At 44.7% G+C, this 19,192-nt stretch overlaps 1 long non-coding RNA gene and 1 other non-coding gene across 2 annotated transcripts; one reads left to right on the top strand and one right to left on the bottom strand.

Annotated features, from left to right (window-relative positions):
- The first annotated feature begins 975 nt into the window (after nt 1-975).
- On the top strand, nt 976-1,048 carry TRNAE-CUC. Its single transcript has one exon. It is a non-coding gene; the product is annotated as a tRNA-Glu (tRNA).
- A 10,178-nt stretch (nt 1,049-11,226) lies between these two features.
- Nucleotides 11,227-18,065, bottom strand: LOC102410832. Its single transcript, XR_006548150.1, has 2 exons — nt 17,587-18,065; nt 11,227-11,619 (listed from the first exon to the last, which is right to left on the bottom strand). It is a non-coding gene; the product is annotated as an uncharacterized LOC102410832 (long non-coding RNA).
- Between the last annotated feature and the right edge of the window lie 1,127 nt (nt 18,066-19,192).

Below are 19,192 nucleotides of genomic sequence, written 5' to 3'. Positions count from 1 at the left end.
GCCAGGCTTTCTGGTCCTCCCTTCATTTAGACTGGGGGAATTCCTTCCCTCTTCCTGTTTCTAGCATTTCCTGTCTCCTCATCTTTCCCAGCAGACCTGAGGGCAAGGTTAGCTTGAGATCAAGTCTTTAGCAGTTGGGAGAACTTGTTCTCCTTTCCTCCAGGGCAAGAAAGACAGAATCTTTAGACTCTGACAGGATATGAGGGCAAATATTTGCATTTCATCTTTCTGTGGTAAAGAGAGGAAAGGAAAACAAGTCACTGTACGATTTTAGAAAAGAGACTCGTTTGACAATACATGCCAAAACCTGTATATACACCTACAACCTTTGACCTAGCCATTTCTCTTTTAGGAATATAACTCCAGAAAATACTCGGAGATGTTCTTCAAAGATTTCTGAATAAGATTGTTTTCTGAAGTGTTCTGTACAACAGTAAAAAGAATGAGTGTCAAGTATTAATAATTACATTATGAACAAATAGTTTACTGACATGGGAAGCTACCCAAATAATTACATTTAGAAAACAATATAGTATCATGGTTCCAGTGGAAGGACTGATGTTGAAGCTGAAGCTCCAATACTTTGGCCACCTGATGTGAAGAACTGACTCATTTGAAAAGACCCTGATGCTGGGAAAGATTGAGGGCAGGAGAAGGGGACGACAGAGGATGAGGTTGTTGGATGGCATCACCGACTCAATGGACATAAGTTTGAGCAAGCTCCGGGAGATGTTGAAGGACAGGGAAGTTTGGGGTGCTGCAGTCCACGGGTTCACAGAGTCGGACACGACTGAGCGATTCAACAACATGGTTCCAGTAATAAAAGGGTAAATACAGAATCTATAGCCTGTTTTCTCAGTTAGGAAAAAGGTTGTGAACTGTTTCATTAAGTAATCAATTGACTCAACAAAAGTGGGAGACACGACATCCCAAGAACTGTGGATATGATAGTGAGCTGTTAAAAGTGACCTGACTTCCCTGGTGGTCCAGTGGCTAAGACTCCACACTCTCAATGCGGGGGGCCCAGGTTTGATCCCTGGTCAGGGAACTAGATTCCACCTGCCCAAACTAATGAAGAGCCTGTATGCTGCAGCTAAAGATCCCCTGTACTGCAACTAAGAAAGATCCCACATGACGCAGTGAAAATCGAAGATTGAAGTTCCCGAGTTCTGCACCTAAGACGGGCACAGCCAAAAGATAAAGAACTGAATAAAAGTGTAATTTCCAAAAAAGGTAAAAGCATGACTCAAAGAAATATAAAAGTGGCATGTATCAGAGATTTTAACTCATTCACGAAGAAGGAAACCATCAAGATGTTACAACTGATTTGAGAAACAGAAGAAGAAATCTATACACGGGACATAAGGAATGGTGAAATCCATTTGCTAATAACAGATGCAAGACTATTTAGGGCCTAGGGACTTCCCTGGTGGTCCAGTGGTTAAGATCTGCCTTCCAATGCAGGGGTTAAGGTTTGGTCCCTGTAGGAGAACTAAGATCCCAGGTGCCGGGGATCAGCCCACGCATTGAAGAGCCCTTACGCAGCAGCTAAGACCAGACGCAGCCAAAAATGGATAAATATTTTCTTAAAACGTTGAGTCTAAAGCAAGAAAACGTCACGTTTGGCATCACCTCTTCCACAGGGCGACGAGGACACCAGCCGGCAGCACTGTCCATCCTCACAGATAGTAACCGGTCACATCGGTGGGAGGTGGCTGGCTCTTGTAGGGGCAGGCCTGATTAGCATTGCTATCAGTTAACTTCTGTCTCCACAGAGCTGTCAGCCAGCCTCATCACAGACACAGGCGCACACATGCCCCTACAGGATCTGAAGATCCCGGGAGACTCGTACTCGCCTTGGGAAGGCTGTTCAGGCCTCCCATTTGCCCATTTCATGTCTTCCACACTTTCCCCACAGAACACTTAAACTAAGGCCAAAGGAAAAGTGCCGACTCTGAAGATGTTGGTCACGACCTTCCGAGCAGACAGAGCAGCAGGTGCCAAGGGTGCAAAGGAAGGAGAGGCCCCGTGGGGCCGGGCGTGGGCCAGCAGTGAAAGCAGGTGAGCACGGTGGATGCTCCAGCGCCTGCGGGGAGGGGGCGAGGTGCTGGGATCCCCTTCTCGGTGCATTGGGTACCGCTGGGGCTTTGAACAGGGAGATGCCATGAGCTTGTTGGAGTTTTGTTAAACATCTCGGCCATTGCGGGAGGGGAGCCTGGAGGGGAGCTGGAGGACCTGTGTCAGGGGAGGGAGGAGGAGGCCTGGGCTCTCCCGTGGGCTTGTTCTGGGCTGGCACCAGGACGCACTGATGGATCAGTGGGACGTCAGAAGTGTTGCTGTGGCCGGCTCAGCCTGGTGGCGAGGAATGCCTGCGCCCCACCCCAAGCCCACAATGTGGCGAGGCCCCCATAGACGTGTTGTGGCTGGACTGGCCCCTGGGGTTCTTACTATGATCACAAGACACACCTTAGCAACCAGCCTCAGGAGACTTTGGAAAAAAAACAGATTTATTACTCACAGGTCCTGGAGGGCACAGCGAGCACCCTGAGGCCACACGGTGAGGTTGTGGGTAGAGATGGGTAGGGGTGCACACAGGAGCTCTGCCTTTATTAGGGTCCAAGGGTGGGCAGGCTGGGGTTTCCAGGGTTCACTCTTTGCTGAACTTAAACTCGAATTCCTTGCTGATTTTAAAACCTAAGAGGGGGAATTTGGGCTCAGGAAGAGAAAAGTGGGGTCAACCCACTGGTCAGTTATCTGGGTCACCCAGGGTTTTCTAAAAGGGGACCTTCATGGCTGGGGCCCAGGCTCCTTAGCTGGTGGTCAGCTCGGGCTGTGTCGCACGGCTGGCATCGCCTTCATTCGAGATGGGTGTCTTTGAAATAGATTCTCCAGCAGCCGAAAGCTTACTGTCAGAAGCTAACATTGCAAATATGTATACATCGGGCCCTGCCCTGCCTCAGCCCTGATCCTGGAGCCCTTAAAATTCCCAGGTGATAGTATCTTTTGTTTTGTTAAGATGATTTTTGGTGGTCTCTTTGGCTCCTGGATGGGGGCTGGTAACCGGAAAGACCAAGCCATGATTAGAAGCTTGAAACCTTCATCTTCTGGGGAGGGGGAGGGGCTGGAGAGCGAATTAATAATGGATCGTGCCCACGTGATGAGGCTCCATAAAAATCCCTGAAGTACAAGGATCGCCAGAGTAGGAACTCATCCGTGTGTGGGGTGGCACACCCCAGCTCCACAGGGACAGAAGCCTCTGCACTCGGGACCCTTCTGGACCTCTCCCGAAGTGCTTCTTCACCTGACTGCGCCTCTGTGTCCGCCACCATAGAATACTCTGGCCGCATAAATAAGTGTTTCCCTGAATTCTGTGAGTCATTATAGCAAATGAGCAAACCTGAGGATGGGCTTTATGGGAACTCCTGATTTGTAGCTGTGTCAGACGGGAGTGCGGGTGACCCGAGGACACGCCACTTGGATCGGCATCTGAGGTGGGGAAGGTCGTAGGGGGCTGAGCCTGTAACCTGTGGGGTGTGCACAAACTCCAGTTAGTGTCAGCCCTGAGTGAAATCATACAACACCTGGTTGGTGTCCACAGACAATTGATTGGTGTGGAAAAAACCACACACCTGGTGTCAAAAATACTCTATGTGGGGCTTCTCTGGTAGTCCAGTGGTTAAGAATCTACTTGCCAGTGCAGGGGACGCAGGTTAGATCCCCAGTCTGGAAAGAACCCACATACCTTGGGGCAGCTAAGCCCACACACCACAACTACTGAGCCTGTGGCCTAGAGCCTGGAACTACAGCTACTGAGCCCCCATGGCATGACTACTGAAGCCCAAGATCTCCAGAGCCTGTGCTGCGCAGCAAGAGAAGCCGCCAAGAATGAGAAGCCAGCATACGGCCACCAGCGTAGCGCCTGCTTGCCGCAACTAGAGGAAGTCATGCAGGATGAAGACCCAGCACAGCCAAAAATAAACAACCTTTAAAAACAATACGTGTACAGAGAAGGAGTTTTTTCCTTTTCAGTTGGTAATGGGTGGGGAGGAAAAGGCTGAATCAAGAATGACTCGAATGGCTTGTGCATCTGGGAGAACGGTGCCATTTTCTGAGATGGGGCGCTGCGGTGGGGGGGTGGCACGGAGCCTGGATCCCGGGGACTCTCAAGATCCCCTAGTCTGTGACGCTGGCTGGGAGTCCAGGTCCCCAGCCCCCAAGCCTGCATCTTGGAAGCACAACTGAGGAGTGCGGGTGGGGATCTGTCCCCAGGCCCCCATGCAGAGGGGCGCCCTGGTCCCAGCTGCGAACTGACTCCCCTAGAGCCTTCTGTCCTCCTGGCAGGAGAGCTGGGATAGCCTCTGCACCCTGACTTACCCAGGAGCCATTCACCATCAATTATTTCCCTGGAGGGTTGATGGGGGAAGAGGAACGTGGTTGGCGGTGGGTCTCCACCCTGTGGGGGAGGCTGGAACTGGTTTCTCCAGGCCTCCTCTCTGGCCCACCGGAAGTGGCTGCTCAGTAGGTACCCCGAAGGCAGACCTGCAGAGCCCAGCTCTGTGTCCAGAGAACTGGGGCTTCTCGTTCTGCACCTGCCCCCAGGTATCGTTCATCCTGTACACTCAGTCACTTCCTCTCCAGGAGCCCTTGGCCATGACCTCTGACCTCACAAGCCCTAGGACTGAGAGTAACTGATGAGTCACCAGGAGTGCTGGAAGCGGCCCAGGCCGGCACTGGACACCCAGCGAGGCAGCTGGACCAGAGCACGCACCCCGCTCCGTCCTTCCCAGCGCAGCTTTTCCCGGCGGCGCATCTGGGTTCAGCCCTCCCCAGCCTGGAGTTTCTGTCTCTGCCTCCTGGTGCAGAGGAAGCGCAGCCCTTCCAGACGGACTTCTTGGTGTTGCAGTGAGGGTCGTTCTAGCTGGTCCTGGGGAGAAGCGGGAGCTCTGCACTTGATTGGGGAGGAAAGGAGGCATTGCCAGTGATGTGGGAGGGCTGGCCACCTTCCACCCTGGAGACTCCCAACCCGGCTGCTGGGAGGTTTTTCCAGGAGAACAACAGAAGTCAGTGGGGAAAATGGGCTCTAAGAATTCTGGTGTGCAGCCAACTTTTCTGAAGGAGGGGGAGATTATGAACAGAACCTAGGAGAACGCTCTAAGCTGTGGAAAGAAAATTCTGGAGGAAGCTGACATAGAGGAAGAGATGGGCCACTAAGGAATAGAGAAACAGGTGTAAGTGTGGTTTAAAAAGAAGTGCGGAAGGTCTCAGTGGACCCCTAAGATTACAGAAAGGAAGGCTGGGCAAGGAGCGGGAGGCTCAGCTTCCATTTTAAGGAAATGTCAAGAGGACAGACAATGCTGTTGTGAGATGGTGAAAATTTTCTTTCCAAGAATTCTAGGTAGGGGTAGGGTGGACCATATAGCCAAGGGTCAGAGAGCCTGAAGATGGGGAGAGGATTCGGTGTATGCCCGTGTGATGCTAGGCTTCTTGTGGAAACTGAACTCTGGGGCCGGGACGGCAGTGAGCAGGACGAAGAGGGCCTTGAGGAACTTGGGAAGAGGAAATGTGAGGTCTGAGGTCACAGGAGCCATGGGGAGGTTCTGAGCAGGGCCAGGAGCCCCGGATGGGGCTGGAGTCAAGTCACACCCCAGTCTCCAAGAGGCAGAGAGCCCCAAGTGACACTGAAAAGGAAAAGGTAAAATTTTACTTAACCTCATGGTCCTTCTGGCTCTGTAACTCAGCTTTCTCCTTGCAAAGTCTGGGTCAGATAGGTCTCAGAAAGTTGGGACTCACAATATTAGGAACTGGAGCTTATTTCACTCACCCTTGTCCTGCTCTTTGCAATTGCCCAGCTCCTGCAAACCCATAAACCCTCTTAATCATGCCTGTCCATGTATAAAAACTCTGTAACCCCTTTGATCAGGGCTCAGAGCTTGGAGTGTTAACTCCTCTGGGCCCACTGGCATAATAAACCTGAGTTCTCCAACTCTCTGAGAGTGGGGCTTTGTTTCTCGAGTACTGATTTCTGCAACATTTCTGGAGGCCCCAGCGAGATCCCAACCATGCTGGCCTCTTGAGCTGCCGGACTGGTGGCTCGGTCAGGCTGGAGTGAAGGAACCCTCAGACGAATGAGGAGGCGCGCCATCGGATGGTATCCTGGGTTCTCTTTTGGACCTGTGTTCTGACTCTCTGGATGACCGAGCACCAACTGGACTCATTGGAGGGATGGACCAACTCACCAGGAGTGGCCACAGGGTCAGTTAAGGCCCCGGGGCCAGTCCCCATTCAGGTCCTACTCCAACAGGTAGAAGAGAAGACTGATCACCTCCTTGGGCTCCCAGGAAGGGAGCGTCAGATAGGGAGACCTGGAGACTCAGGAGAAGGGAGGCATCGTGAATGGTAACTCCTTGGGGCTCGCAGGAAGGGAGCAACAGTTAAGGAAACCTGGGGCCTCGGGGAAAGGGAGGCATTGTGATAACCTCTGAATGATTGTGAGTGCGTGCTTGCTGATTGAATGGAGTGAGAGAAATTTTTCTTTTGGAAACTACAAAACCAATTCTTTTGGCATATATAATTAAAAACAACTAGCATGTTAGCGACTTAGCAGCAGCAGCAGCATGTTAAAAGTCCTGCCTAGGAAAAAGCTTAAAGTTAACCCTTTCCATGTCCTTGAAATACACAGCCAACTTTGCTTGAGACCTCAGCCTTGGGCAAATTAGAACTTCAGGCAAAGACAAAAAAGGGGTCAAAGAGATATTTTATTTTTTTATTATTTTTTTTTCAAATAGATATTTTAAATCTCAAACAGAAAACTATAAGATCTCTGTCAGTCTGTCTGGATTTATGTATGTCTCAGTGTATGTCTTGTTTTTTTTCTGATAATGTTGTTGAAGTTGTAAATGAGTGCTAATTTACTTGGCCTAATGGAAAGTGCTGCTGCTGCTGCTAAGTCGATTCCGTCATGTCTGACTCTGTGTGACTCCATAGACGGCAGCCCTCCAGGCTCCCCTGTCCCTGGGATTCTCCAGACAAGAATTCTGGAGTGGGTTGCCATTTCCTTCTCCAATGCATGCAAGTGAAAAGTGAAAGTGAAGTTGCTCAGTCGTATCTGACTCTTCGCGACCCCATGGACTGCAGCCTACCAGACTCCTCCATCCATGGGATTTTCCAGGCAAGAGTTCTGGAGTGGGGTACCATTGCCTTCTCCAAAGGAAAGTAATTGCTTACAAATCAAACAATTCTAAATACAAGAGAAATCAACCTAAATAAATTTCAGATTCATATAAATTTGGAAATATTCAATATTAATTATCTAGTATTAATGTTTGCTTGCTAATCTAATAAAGAAGTAGGATGTATGTTTTTAATAAAAAGGTATAAAAATAAAATTACATTTTATGAAGAGAAAAAGAAAGTAGGTCTGACTTACAGGTGGCTGTTACAAAAAGTGATTAGAAGTTTTGTGGACAGTGACCCTGAAAAAAAATATTTTGGGGCATGGTTAGGACCGATTAAGTTTAAAATAAATTTAATTAAGTTTACCTAAATGAGTTTAAAGTAAGCTGGTGCAAAACTTGAATTCGGCCTTCCTCTCTGTTAAGAGGACATACTTTCTTCAGATGTTGAACTGCTTTTAATAATAGATTTAAGTTTCTTTACCTCTTAATTGATCTGTTCTGTATTTACCTTTGAAATCTTTTGTTACCTTTGACTAAGTAAATAACTATTATTTCACAGTGACTTATATGATCCTACCTGATGAGTGTTATGAACCCTTTTGATATTTATTGACAAAACTTCCTAAATCACTTGACTTCTAGCTAACTTTGGGATGCTTCAGAGGGCCCCTGAGACATTCCAAAGAGCTATTAAGCCACCTAGGTTCATTGGACATGTTAAATTACATGGGAAGTACTATTGAGGGGGTGATGAATCTTACAGGTTATACTGTATGGTTGATGTTACTACATAGCTACCCTAAAATTGTGTGAAATTCATATATATCTGATATGCCCTGAAAAAATATGGTCAATTATAATCCTAGTTATCATACTGAAGAGTACATATCACAACAATGACCAGGTTTCTTTGTCAATTACAACAGAATCAGTTTTTAAACACACCTTCCATGGTTTTACTCTCATGCCTTTAGAGGAATACTGCTAGTTCTTCAAGATTTATGGAAAAGACTTTCTAAGATTAAACAGATAAACAAATTTTGTTATTAACAGTAAGCTGGTACCAGACTAGAATTTGGTCTCTCTCTGTTTAGAAAACAAAATTTTCTTAGAATGCAGCTTTTGATAACAGATTATTAATTTCCTTGCCTTAAGTGATTTATATTTGTTTTTAAAATATTTTTGTTACTTTGGTAAAATAACTAAACAATATTTAAGATTATGATGTGGGCCTTCCTGGTAGTCAGACGGTAAAGAATCTATCTGCAGTGTGGGAGACCAGGGTTCGATCCCTGGGTTGGGAAGATCCCCTGGAGAAGGGAATGGCTACCCATTCCAGTATTCTTGCCTGGAGAATCCCATGGACAGAGGAGCCTGGCGCGCTACAGACCATGGGGTCTCAAAGAGTCGGACACGTTGTGGCTCAGCTGGTGAAGAATCTGCCTGCAATGTGGGAGACCTGGGTTCGATCCCTGGGTTGGGAAGATCCCCTGGGGAAGGGAAAGGCTACCCACTCCAGTATTCTGGCCTGGAGAATTCCATGGACTATATGGGGTTGCAAAGAGTCGGACACAACTGAGCCACTTTCACTTTCAGTTTCAAGATTATGATACATGTAGACAAAGCTCATTCTGCTTCTACAAAAAATAACCCCTCATGGCAAGACTTTTGCTATCCTGATGTCTTTAAAACATGGCAATAGCCTGCTCCTAAAACAGGAAATTAAAAATGGATATAAACAACAGCTGAAAATCAAGAGCCAGGGCTATGGGAAATCCAAGATGGCTGCTTGGCTTTTCCCAGCTCCCTGACAGACCTCATTTTTATTTGATGGGTAGGATCACAATAAACTCTGGAAAATTCTGAAAGAGATGGGAATACCAGACCACCTGACCTGCCTCTTGAGAAATTTGTATGCAGGTCAGGAAGCAACAGTTAGAACTGGACATGGAACAACAGACTGGTTCCAAATAGGAAAAGGAGGACGTCAAGGCTGTATATTGTCACCCTGCTTATTTAACTTATATGCAGGGTACATCATGAGAAAAGCTGGGCTGGAGAAAGCACAAGCTGGAATCAAGATTGCTGGGAGAAATATCAATAACCTCAGATATGCAGATGACAGCACCCTTATGGCAGAAAGCAAAGAAGATCTAAAGAGCTTCTTGATGAAAGTGAAAGAGGAAAGTGAAAAAGCTGGCTTAAAGCTCAACATTCAGAAAACAAAGATCATGGCATCTGGTCCCATCACTTCATGGCAAATAGATGGAGAAACAGTGGAAACAATGGCAGACTTTATTTTTGGGGGCTCCAAAATTACTGCAGATGGTGACTGCAGACATGAAATTAAAAGACACTTGCTTGTTGGAAGAAAAGTTATGACCAACCTAGACAGCATATTAAAAAGCAGAGACATTACTTTGCCAACAAAGGTCCATCTAGTCAAAGCTATGGTTTTTCCAGTAGTCACGTATGAATGTGAGAGTTGGACTATAAAGAAAGCTGAGTGCTGAAGAATTGATGCTTTTGAACTGTGGTGTTGGAGAAGACTATTGAGAGTCCCTTGGACTGCAAGGAGATCCAACCAGTCCATCCTAAAGGAGATCAGTCCTGGGTGTTCATTGGAAGGACTGATGCTGAAGCTGAAACTCCAATACTTTGGCCACCTGATGTGAAGAACTGACTCATTTGAAAAGACCCTGATGTTGGGAAAGATTGAAGGTGGGAGGAGAAGGGGACAACAGTGGATGAGATGGTTGGATGGCATCACCGACCCAATGGACATGAGTTTGAGCAAACTCCGGGAGTTGGTGATGGACAGGGAGGCCTGGCGTGCTGCAATTCATGGGGTCACAAAAAGTCGGACACAACTGAGCGAATGAACTGAAACCCTTCCCTGGCTACAGTGTTAATGCCCTCACGATGAGTTCTCAAAAAAAAAAAAAAGTTTCACTGAATATTAAGTTCTAGTTTTGTTAATTAAGGTCTGTGCTTACTAAGACTCACTTCTGAGCTAGTTCCTTGTTATGTTATATTGCTAAAAGGCTTAATTAAGCTTTTAAAAAGGACATTCTAAGATTGTTTCTAAAGCTTATCTCAGTAACCAATCTTTGGATAAAGGTCAGATGCTCAATGATGTACAACCAGGAGATTAACACTTGGCTATAATCATTTAACTGAGTCAGATGTTACCTGGGTTATACCAGGCTATACCGGTGAAAGTTCTTGACTTAAATTTTTGCTTATGACCTTACTAATCACTGCTAGCTGTATTATTTTCTATGTAGCTTGTTTCAGAAGATTATTTCTTATGCTACCAAATGTGTGACTGAGCCTGTGATAAAATGCTGATATGCAGTTCCATATGAGATCAATAATTGTAGTAATGTAACTCTAGATATGAGAAGAAGCAACAAGACGAAATACTTTCCTGGACCAAGAGGCTAGTAAGACAGGTATTGTCCAGAGACCTTTGCTACTTATAAGGCCTGGTCTAGTGACAACACATCGAGTGACCTGTCAAGGGAATCTTTGTTACACCTGGGAATGAGCCTTTCCAGCACCGTAGGACACAACAACCAAGAAATTCCCCCCCAAAACATGGTCAAATATGTGGCTATGAAGGGCCCCTGTGGACTGGATGTTGGCCCTTGCCAGCTGCCTCTACAAAGATGAAATCATGACCACTGCAAGATGCTGACCTTCAACACCCCCTCGAAAGGAGTTCACTGCTGCTGCTAAGTCACTTCAGTCGTGTCCAACTCTGTGCGACCCCATAGATGGCAGCCCACCAGGCTCCTCCATCCCTGGGATTCTCCAGGCAAGAATGAAAGGAATTCAGGGTGGAGACAAAAAATAAGGCACTCTGTGCTCTGGGAAAAACCCAGAAAAACAAGCCTTCAGATAGTCAGATGTGAAGATTTTCATGAGTCCAAATTCTTGCATCTTCTCATGCCTAGAGAAACACTAATGTCATGAACCAATGTCTGGACCTGGTTCTCCTGGTTAGCCCCACAACAACTTTCCTACTTTTGTTCATCTTTGGGCCATATATCTTTAACTTTCTTGTTAAGTTTATTTCTCCAAGTAGTAGTATGTTGCCCTAAAGGTCCAGGAGTGAGAGACGAGAATGAAAACAGAACACGAAATCTGATGCAACGGATCAGGGACCTGCAGGCTCTATTGGACTGAGGTGGAGTCCACTCTGCGTCCAGCTTTCATTCCTGACTGCAGACTATAAAACTCTCTTTGATCTATCTTTCCCAAGACACTACACTGACACAGTCCAGATCTTGTTTTTACCCCAAGCCGTTCCCTTCTGGGAAAGTCTCAGGAACAATCAGCAAGTGTGTAGAGAGTGTTCATGGCTAACGCCGACCCGGTGTTCCAAGGTCCATGCTTTCGTGATCCCAGTCATACTCCCTTCTGGGTCTGGTCTTGGGGTCTGTAACAAAGCAATTATTTTGAGAAAAACATGAAAAATGGTTTTCATCATTGTTGATATATCATCAACACAGTTTCTTGATATCTGCTGTTTTTCCAGGTGCTATTTCTTTTTTTTTTTTTTCTACCTCCCTCCCCGCTCCAGGTGCTATTTCTATGAAATTTCTCAAAGCTGTGGAAGTACATTATTAGAAACTCCCATTACATCTCCCCCTTTTTGTTTTTGCAGGAGTAGATACACTGTCCGAGCAACTTTTTTCTTCATCAGTTCTCAGATCATTTCTCTCATGTATCTAAGGACTAGACACAAAACAGTTAAAAATATATGTTTTGATATTATAGTACCAAGCAATCCTCCTCCTAAAGCTTTAATCTACATCATGGGGTTAAGTTTATGTAAGCTTTCCTCAATTTCTTTAAATAAATCAGTTTCTGGGAGTAACTGTAAGTGGACATTCTCCATATTAGAAATAGTAGCCTGTAATTGAGAAATATCTAAGAATAGATTATTATGAACCTGTCCTCTCAAATGTTTAGATAATTGATCTCAAGTATATGCACTTTGATTATATTTATGAGGTGTGATATAAAATGAAGAAATATTCCAATCACACTTAAGATGAATTTGTAATTAAAAATTTTGTATTTCCTCCCCTAGTAGGAGAACCAGGCAGAATTTGCATTTTGGTGCCTCTACTGTACAAACGTAGTCGTTTGTATAGTTTGATGCGGAGCTCCCCAGCTACTGCTGTGGTCGTGGCTATAGCAATAATTCCCACAAGAGCTGCTATGAGGAGTCCAATAAACCTTTTGGAACGTTGCAGTACTTTCTTTCGGAGAAGGCATTGGCACCCCACTCCAGTACTCTTGCCTGGAAAATCCCATGGATGGAAGAGCCTGGTAGGCTGCAGTCCACGGGGTCGCTGAGTCGGACATGACTGAGCGACTTCACTTTCACTTTTCCCTTTCATGCATTGGAGAAGGAAATGGCAACCCACTCCAGTGTTCTTGCCTGGAGAGTCCCAGGGACGTGGGCGCCTGGTGGGCTGCCGTCTAAGGGGTCGCAGAGTCGGACACGACTAAAGTGACTTAGCAGCAGCAGCAGCAGCAGCAGGAGTACTTTCTTTATAACCTTTAAAAGAGCATGTATTTCAGGGGAGCCTTCCCAAGGTCTGGTTTGATTTACTAGAAGCCATACTCCCAATCTCCTTTTTAATGTAACAAATGAGTGATTAGGATTATAAAGTGAAGAATTTAAGCAAGTATATAATTTGTAATCCTGGCAAGAAAGTTCTTGTACACTTTCATTGATAGAAATTGTTCCTTTTAAGAGCACATAGGATCTCTCACACAAGTCTGAGTATAAAATGTCCCATTTGTACTGGTATTAAATGTCAATGACTGATTAGTTTTATCGGAATAATATCCATCCCAAATTTGGAATTTTCTAAGACTTAGAGCCAATTTCCAAATCTCTTCTTACCCTCTTCCTTGAGTGACATGCCACTACCATGCCATATAATCAGATGGTCTGAATGAGTGGTAATATTAGCATGGTCAAAGACTTTCTGCACCTGCCAACACAGCCTTTTGTGTGGATTGCAGGACTGATTTTGATGAGAGCAATTAGAGACTGCATACCCCTTGGGGGACCAGTCCCATACAATTCCATAGGAACCATTAATCAGAATTACTCCCTCAGTCCCGCAGCAATTATTCCACTGAATACGATCTTGTTTTCCAGTCCACAGCTTGCGATGCTCGCATAAAGGTCTATCTGATTTGGTGTCATGATTGGGTTCTGAGTTGTCATAAGCAAAGCTCAGACCAGAGAGAAGATGTAGTTGAACCTTAGTATAATTATGCTTTAAAGAATTAGTGGACAGCCAGGCTTTCATAGATAATTTAAGACATCCTGTAGCTGGTCCTATACAAACTGGCCAGGATTCATACCCATAAATAACACTGAAGGGAGTCCCTTCCTCTTTTTAAACAAGAGGAAGGCGTGTGTCTTCAGGTCCTGGTATCCAGGAAGAGCCATTAACATAAACGGGGATCATAGAATCCCCCCAATCAATGGGTTTCAGTAATGGGGGGTTAGGTATATATGCCCAATTAGTATAATTCTTTGCTTCTGCCGAAACCAGGGGTGCACCCCTTGCGATGGTTACCAGGGCAACATGACCACGATGAGGTGGGCTGGAGTCACTGGTTGTTTTTGCTCAGTTTGACTCTACGAGCTGGACTCCACACAGGTTCCGGACCTTCTCCTGGGGAGATACAAGCAAACCCTCTTTCCCGTGTAATTAACTTTCCCGATGACCAAGCATTTGTTAGTCGATCTTGCCACCAAATCACAGGCTTAGTTTATTTGTGGATGTCGCCTGAAAACGTCGCTCAGCTGTAGTTTCCATAGTTTGTGTCAAAATATTAAAAAATCGAGAGTAGATAAAGCTTTATTCAATATTGTTTATTGTCCTGTGGCATTTCCCCCTTTTTGTTTTTGTATCACATGTTTAAGTGATTGATTAGCCCTCTCCATTATGGCCTGTCTTTGCGGGTTATAGGGAATGTCAGTAGAATGTTTTATAGATCAAATTTTAAGAAATTGTTGGAATGTTCTACTGGTATAAGCAGGGCCATTATCAGTTTCTATAGTTTTTGGTAATTTTATAACAGCAAAACAAGCATATAAATGTCTTTGTATATGTTTTGTGGAGTGAGCAGTGGGCCATATAAATTGAGAGAATGTATCAATAGTCATATGTACATAAGAGAGTTTGCCAAAAGAAGATACGTGAGTTACATCCATTATAAATATGGATTTTATATGAATCTGTGTATCACCATTATATCAGTGGCTCAGTCACACATTTGATAATGTATGGGACAACCTTTCTTGAAACAGGCAATGTAGAAAACAATATAGTTAGCAGTACTAGTAAAATCATAAACAAGAATTTAAGTCAAGAACTTTTATTAGGTATATCCCAGTGACATCTTTAAGTCCTGTGACTTCGTTTGTTAAATGACTATAGCTTGTTAATTTCCCGGTTGTAGATTCTGGGGCAACCGATCTTTATTTAAAGACTGGTTACTGAGACAAGTTTTAGAAACAAACTTAGAGTGTCCTTTTTAATTTAAGTTAATGAATGTCCTTTTTAATTTAACCTAATGAAGCCTCTTAGCAATGTAACATAACCATAAGGAATTATCTAAGAAGTGAGTCTTAGTAAATACAGATTTTAATTGACAAAACTAGAACTTTAGATTCAGTGAAACATTAGATGTCATAGGCTGACATCAGTTGGGTGGATGTTTCTTTTCCAGCTCCCCAGTATAGTCTTGAGATTTTTGTATATGTCTGGGGACAGTCTTTTTTTTCTTTTTTTAACCTTGATGAGGCTGTTCAGAACCCAAATGTTTCTAATTTCTGGAGGGACAAGGCAGAGAGAACAGAAAAATGCTTTAATTTTAACCTCAGGTGTAAATCACTAAATTGTTTTAAACCATCAGTGACTTGAGGAGAAGAGCTTTTTTATATCTGAAAACAAAGATTAGAAGCCAGTAATATGTCAAACAAAAGTCATGAAAATTGTAGTCATATTTAGCAGTCTGTTCGATCTCGGGTAACCAATCCATTTGTTTTGTGGTCCTTGCCTGATGACCGAGGACGTCAGTAAAAATGATAGTCTCCAAGAAGTTTGTGAAGTTTTTTGTCAATGTCTGTATGACCTGTCTAGCAAAGTGGGTGCCCCAATCACTGGAGATTGCAGAAAATGTATTTTAACCTTTTTTTTTTTTTTCATTGTGAAATGTTAACCTTACAGCCAGGAAAGGCTTTACCCTATCAAATAAAAGTGAGGTTCGTCAGGGAGCTGGGAAAAACCAAGCAGCCGTCTTGGACTTCCCATAGCCCCGACTGTTTGGTTTATAGCCATTTTTTATTCATATTAAATTCTCTGAGAGGGGTTAATTTTGTAGAAGCAGAGTGAGCTTTGTCTACGTGTGCCATAGTTTCCATAGATCATTGTGAAATAACACTCATTCATTTTATCAAAGTAACAAAAGATTTTAAAAACAAGTATGAATCACTTAAAGACAAAGATGTTTACATAGTCTGTTATCAAAAGCCATATTCCATGAAGACTTTGTTTTTAAACAGGAAGAGAAAATCAAATTCCAGCTTGGTACTAGCTTATATTCATTGTGAAACAATAGTTACTCACTTAGTCAAAGTAACAATAAAAGATTTCAAAGGCAGTTTAATGTCTTAAGAATCTTGTATCATACACAAAACTCTCTTCCACTTGTCACAAACCTTTTTCACACTTCTGTATTCATCACTCTGCTTGCCCATTTAGAGAACAGCCACTTGTAAGTTCAGAAGTACTTCCTTTGTCCTTAATAGAATGTAATTCCATTCCTTATACCTTTTTATTAAAAAGACACATCTTACTTTTTTTTTAGCAACCATGGACTGTCTTGTATATTAGCATTTTATAGATTGGTGAACATAAATGAATGATATATGCATGAGGGAATTGCCGTCGCACTGGGTGTAAAGCCTTGGCTACAAATTTTGACAAATAGTGGGACTGTTAAGGTAATACAGTCCATTGAAATCTTTTATGTGGCTCCTTTAAATTAATGGAAAGAACTGAAAAGTCCAATCTAGGCTGATCATCAGGGTGTGAAGGAATAGTAAAAAAAAACAATCTTTGAGATCAATAACAAATGCCAGTTTCTTGGAATCATATTAGGATTAGGTAGATCAGGTTGTAAAGCACCCATTAAAGAACAATAACAGCATCAACAGCTCTCAAATCAGTAAGCATTTTCCATTTGCCAGATGGAATTTACCACTGGAGAATTCCAGGGGCTAAAGGACTCAATAATATGTCCCTTGCTGAGTTGTTCATTAAGTAATTTATGTAAAGCCTCCAATTTTTCTCGTTTTAGAGACCACTGCTCTATTCACCAGAGAAGGCAATGGCACCCCACTCCAGTACTCTTGCCTGGAAAATCCCATGGATGGAGGAGCCTGGTGGGCTGCAGTCCATGGGATCGTGAAGAGTTGGACACGACTGAGCGACTTCACTTTCACTTTTCACTTGCATGCATTGGAGAAGGAAATGGCAACCCCCTCCAGTGTTCTTGCCTGGAGAATCCCAGGGACGTGGGAGCCTGGTGGGCTGCCGTCTATGGGGTCGCACAGAGTCGGACACGACTGAAGCGACTTAGCAGCCTCAGCAGCAGCTCTATCCACACAGGTTGATCAGTTTTCCAATTAAGAGGTATAGGTGGGTGGAGGAAGATTAATAGGAGCAGTGGCAACTGGTGAAAAAGGAGGCGGTTTGAAATCTTGAGCAAAGGATAAATCCTTCCTTTTTGATTTTTGCCCAGTCCCAATCTTGGTATATCACCTTGATTGAACATGATTTGGTGACTGGCCTCGCTATATTGATTTTGCGGTTTTTTCAAAAGAGTCATCATCACTTTCATCAAAAGAATCAGAAGTCTACAAAGGCTCCAGTACTGACTGAATTAACGCCCATGTTCTCTAAATAGAAACAGGGAGCAGAGTTCCTCTTGTATGTTCTTTCTTTAACTCGGCTCCAACCTTTTCCCAGACTTTTAAATCTAAGGTCCCTATTGGCAGGGACCAGAAGCAATATTTATCCACTGCTTGTAACAATTTTTGGAGAAGGAAATGGCAACCCACTCCAGTACTCTTGCCTGGAAAATTCCATGGACTGAGGAGCCTAGTAGGCTACAGTCCGTGGGGTCACAAAGAGTTGGACACGACTGAGCAACTTCACTTTGTAACAATTCTAATAATCACCCTTCACTAATAGAAGCTTCTCCTGCTTTCAAGAGCTGTCTTAATAAACAAATATATGGGTGATAGTGTTCTGCACTCTCAACATTTCCCATTTTAACCCTGGTTAAGTGCCTGAGGACTTACCAGTGGGAATTTTCAGAGGCCTCTTAACCGTCCCAGGTTCTGCGTCGCTGTATTTTCACTTTCGCTTGTAGCAGTCTTGCGCTCCAGCCCAATGTTGGGCTCCAGACAATTGTTGCCCTAAAGGTCCAGGAGTGAGTGACGAGAATGAAAAGAGAACATGAAAAATCTGGTGCAACGGATCAGGGGACCTGCAGCCTCTATTGGACTGAGGTGCAGAGTCCACTCTGCGTCCAGCTTTTATTCCTGACTGCAGACTACAAAACTCTTAGATCCATCTTTCCCAAGACACTGCACTGACACAGTCCAGATCGCCTTGTTTTTACCCCAGGCCGTTCCCTCCTGGGACAGTCTCGGGAACAATCAGCAAGTGCGTGGGCAGCGTTCATACCTGACGCCAACCCGGTGTTCCAAGGTCCATGCTTTCATGATCCCAGTCATACTCCCTTCTGGATCTGGCCTTGGGGTCTGTAGCAAGGCAATTATTTTGAGAAAAACATGAAAAATGGTTTTCATCATTGTTGATATATCATCAACACAGTTTCTTGATATCTGCTGTTTTTCCAGGTGCTATTTCTATGAAATTTCTCAAGACTGTGAAAGTACATTATTAGAAATTCCCGCTACAGTAGTACAAGAATACCCCCCGGCCAACACCCAGACAGTGCTGGAAAGAGCTGCCTTAGCAATCTGCGCACTCCCTCCGTAAACACACCCCGAGGTCCTCAGGCTCTTCTCCCTTGGAGATCTTATACGGGAGACCACCCCCGAGATAGAAAAGCTCAAGGGGGACCACCAACAACTAGCTGACCTGGAGATGTCCCGACACCTCCAGGCCCTGGGAAAAGTCTTCCACCGTATCTTCCGATAAACCTTAGAAAGGACACCCATTCCTTTGGGCAATTGGCTTCATCCCTATCAGCCAGGAGATGAGGTATGGGTTAAAGATTAGGAAAAAAAAAAAACCCCACTTCAGCCAGTGTGGACAGGCCCTCAAATGGTCGTCCTGGCAACCCCTACTGCATCATCCTTTGGACCCACCACACCAGAGTCAAGAAGGCAGCCGCTTCCTGTGATGAGGACAGCTGGAAAGCAGTTCAGCACCCCAAAAACCTCCTCAAGGTCTGGTTCCAATGGCCCTCACCCATGAAAGACGCTAAGCCCTGCTCTAGTCACTCCGGAAGCTGAGTAGCCAACGCACGGCAGAAGCATGAGAATTCTTCAGCCTTGCTCCAGCCACACTCTGGCAGCTGGCTGGTCAATGCACGGCAGAAGCCTGAGGATCCAGCTATGAAAATATCAATGGATTTTCATTGCCAACCCTGCCTCTACCCCTGATTGCTAGTATTGCTGTGCTCTTCGCTATAGGACTAGCTTCAGTCACACCCCAGGACTGGGATTTGGGTCAGAAGCTGCGGTTAGCTGTCTGTTATCTCATCAGAGTGGGAAGCCTCATTCTTATTAGATGTCCTTTATGAGCGATTGTCCCTACTAACTAAACTTCTCACAGTATAGCTGACACTCCTTCACAATAGGCTCAGTGGCTGTAGCCATGACAACCCAAAGATGGGGGAACCTTTTGCTAGTGTTCAGTTATCTGTTATGTGCA

The sequence above is a fragment of the Bubalus bubalis genome, chromosome 24 (genome assembly GCF_019923935.1).
Source record: "Bubalus bubalis isolate 160015118507 breed Murrah chromosome 24, NDDB_SH_1, whole genome shotgun sequence".
In the NCBI taxonomy this organism is placed as follows: Eukaryota; Metazoa; Chordata; class Mammalia; order Artiodactyla; family Bovidae; genus Bubalus; species Bubalus bubalis.
Note: the sequence above shows the minus strand (reverse complement) of the source record. Positions and strands in the feature narration are given on the sequence as shown.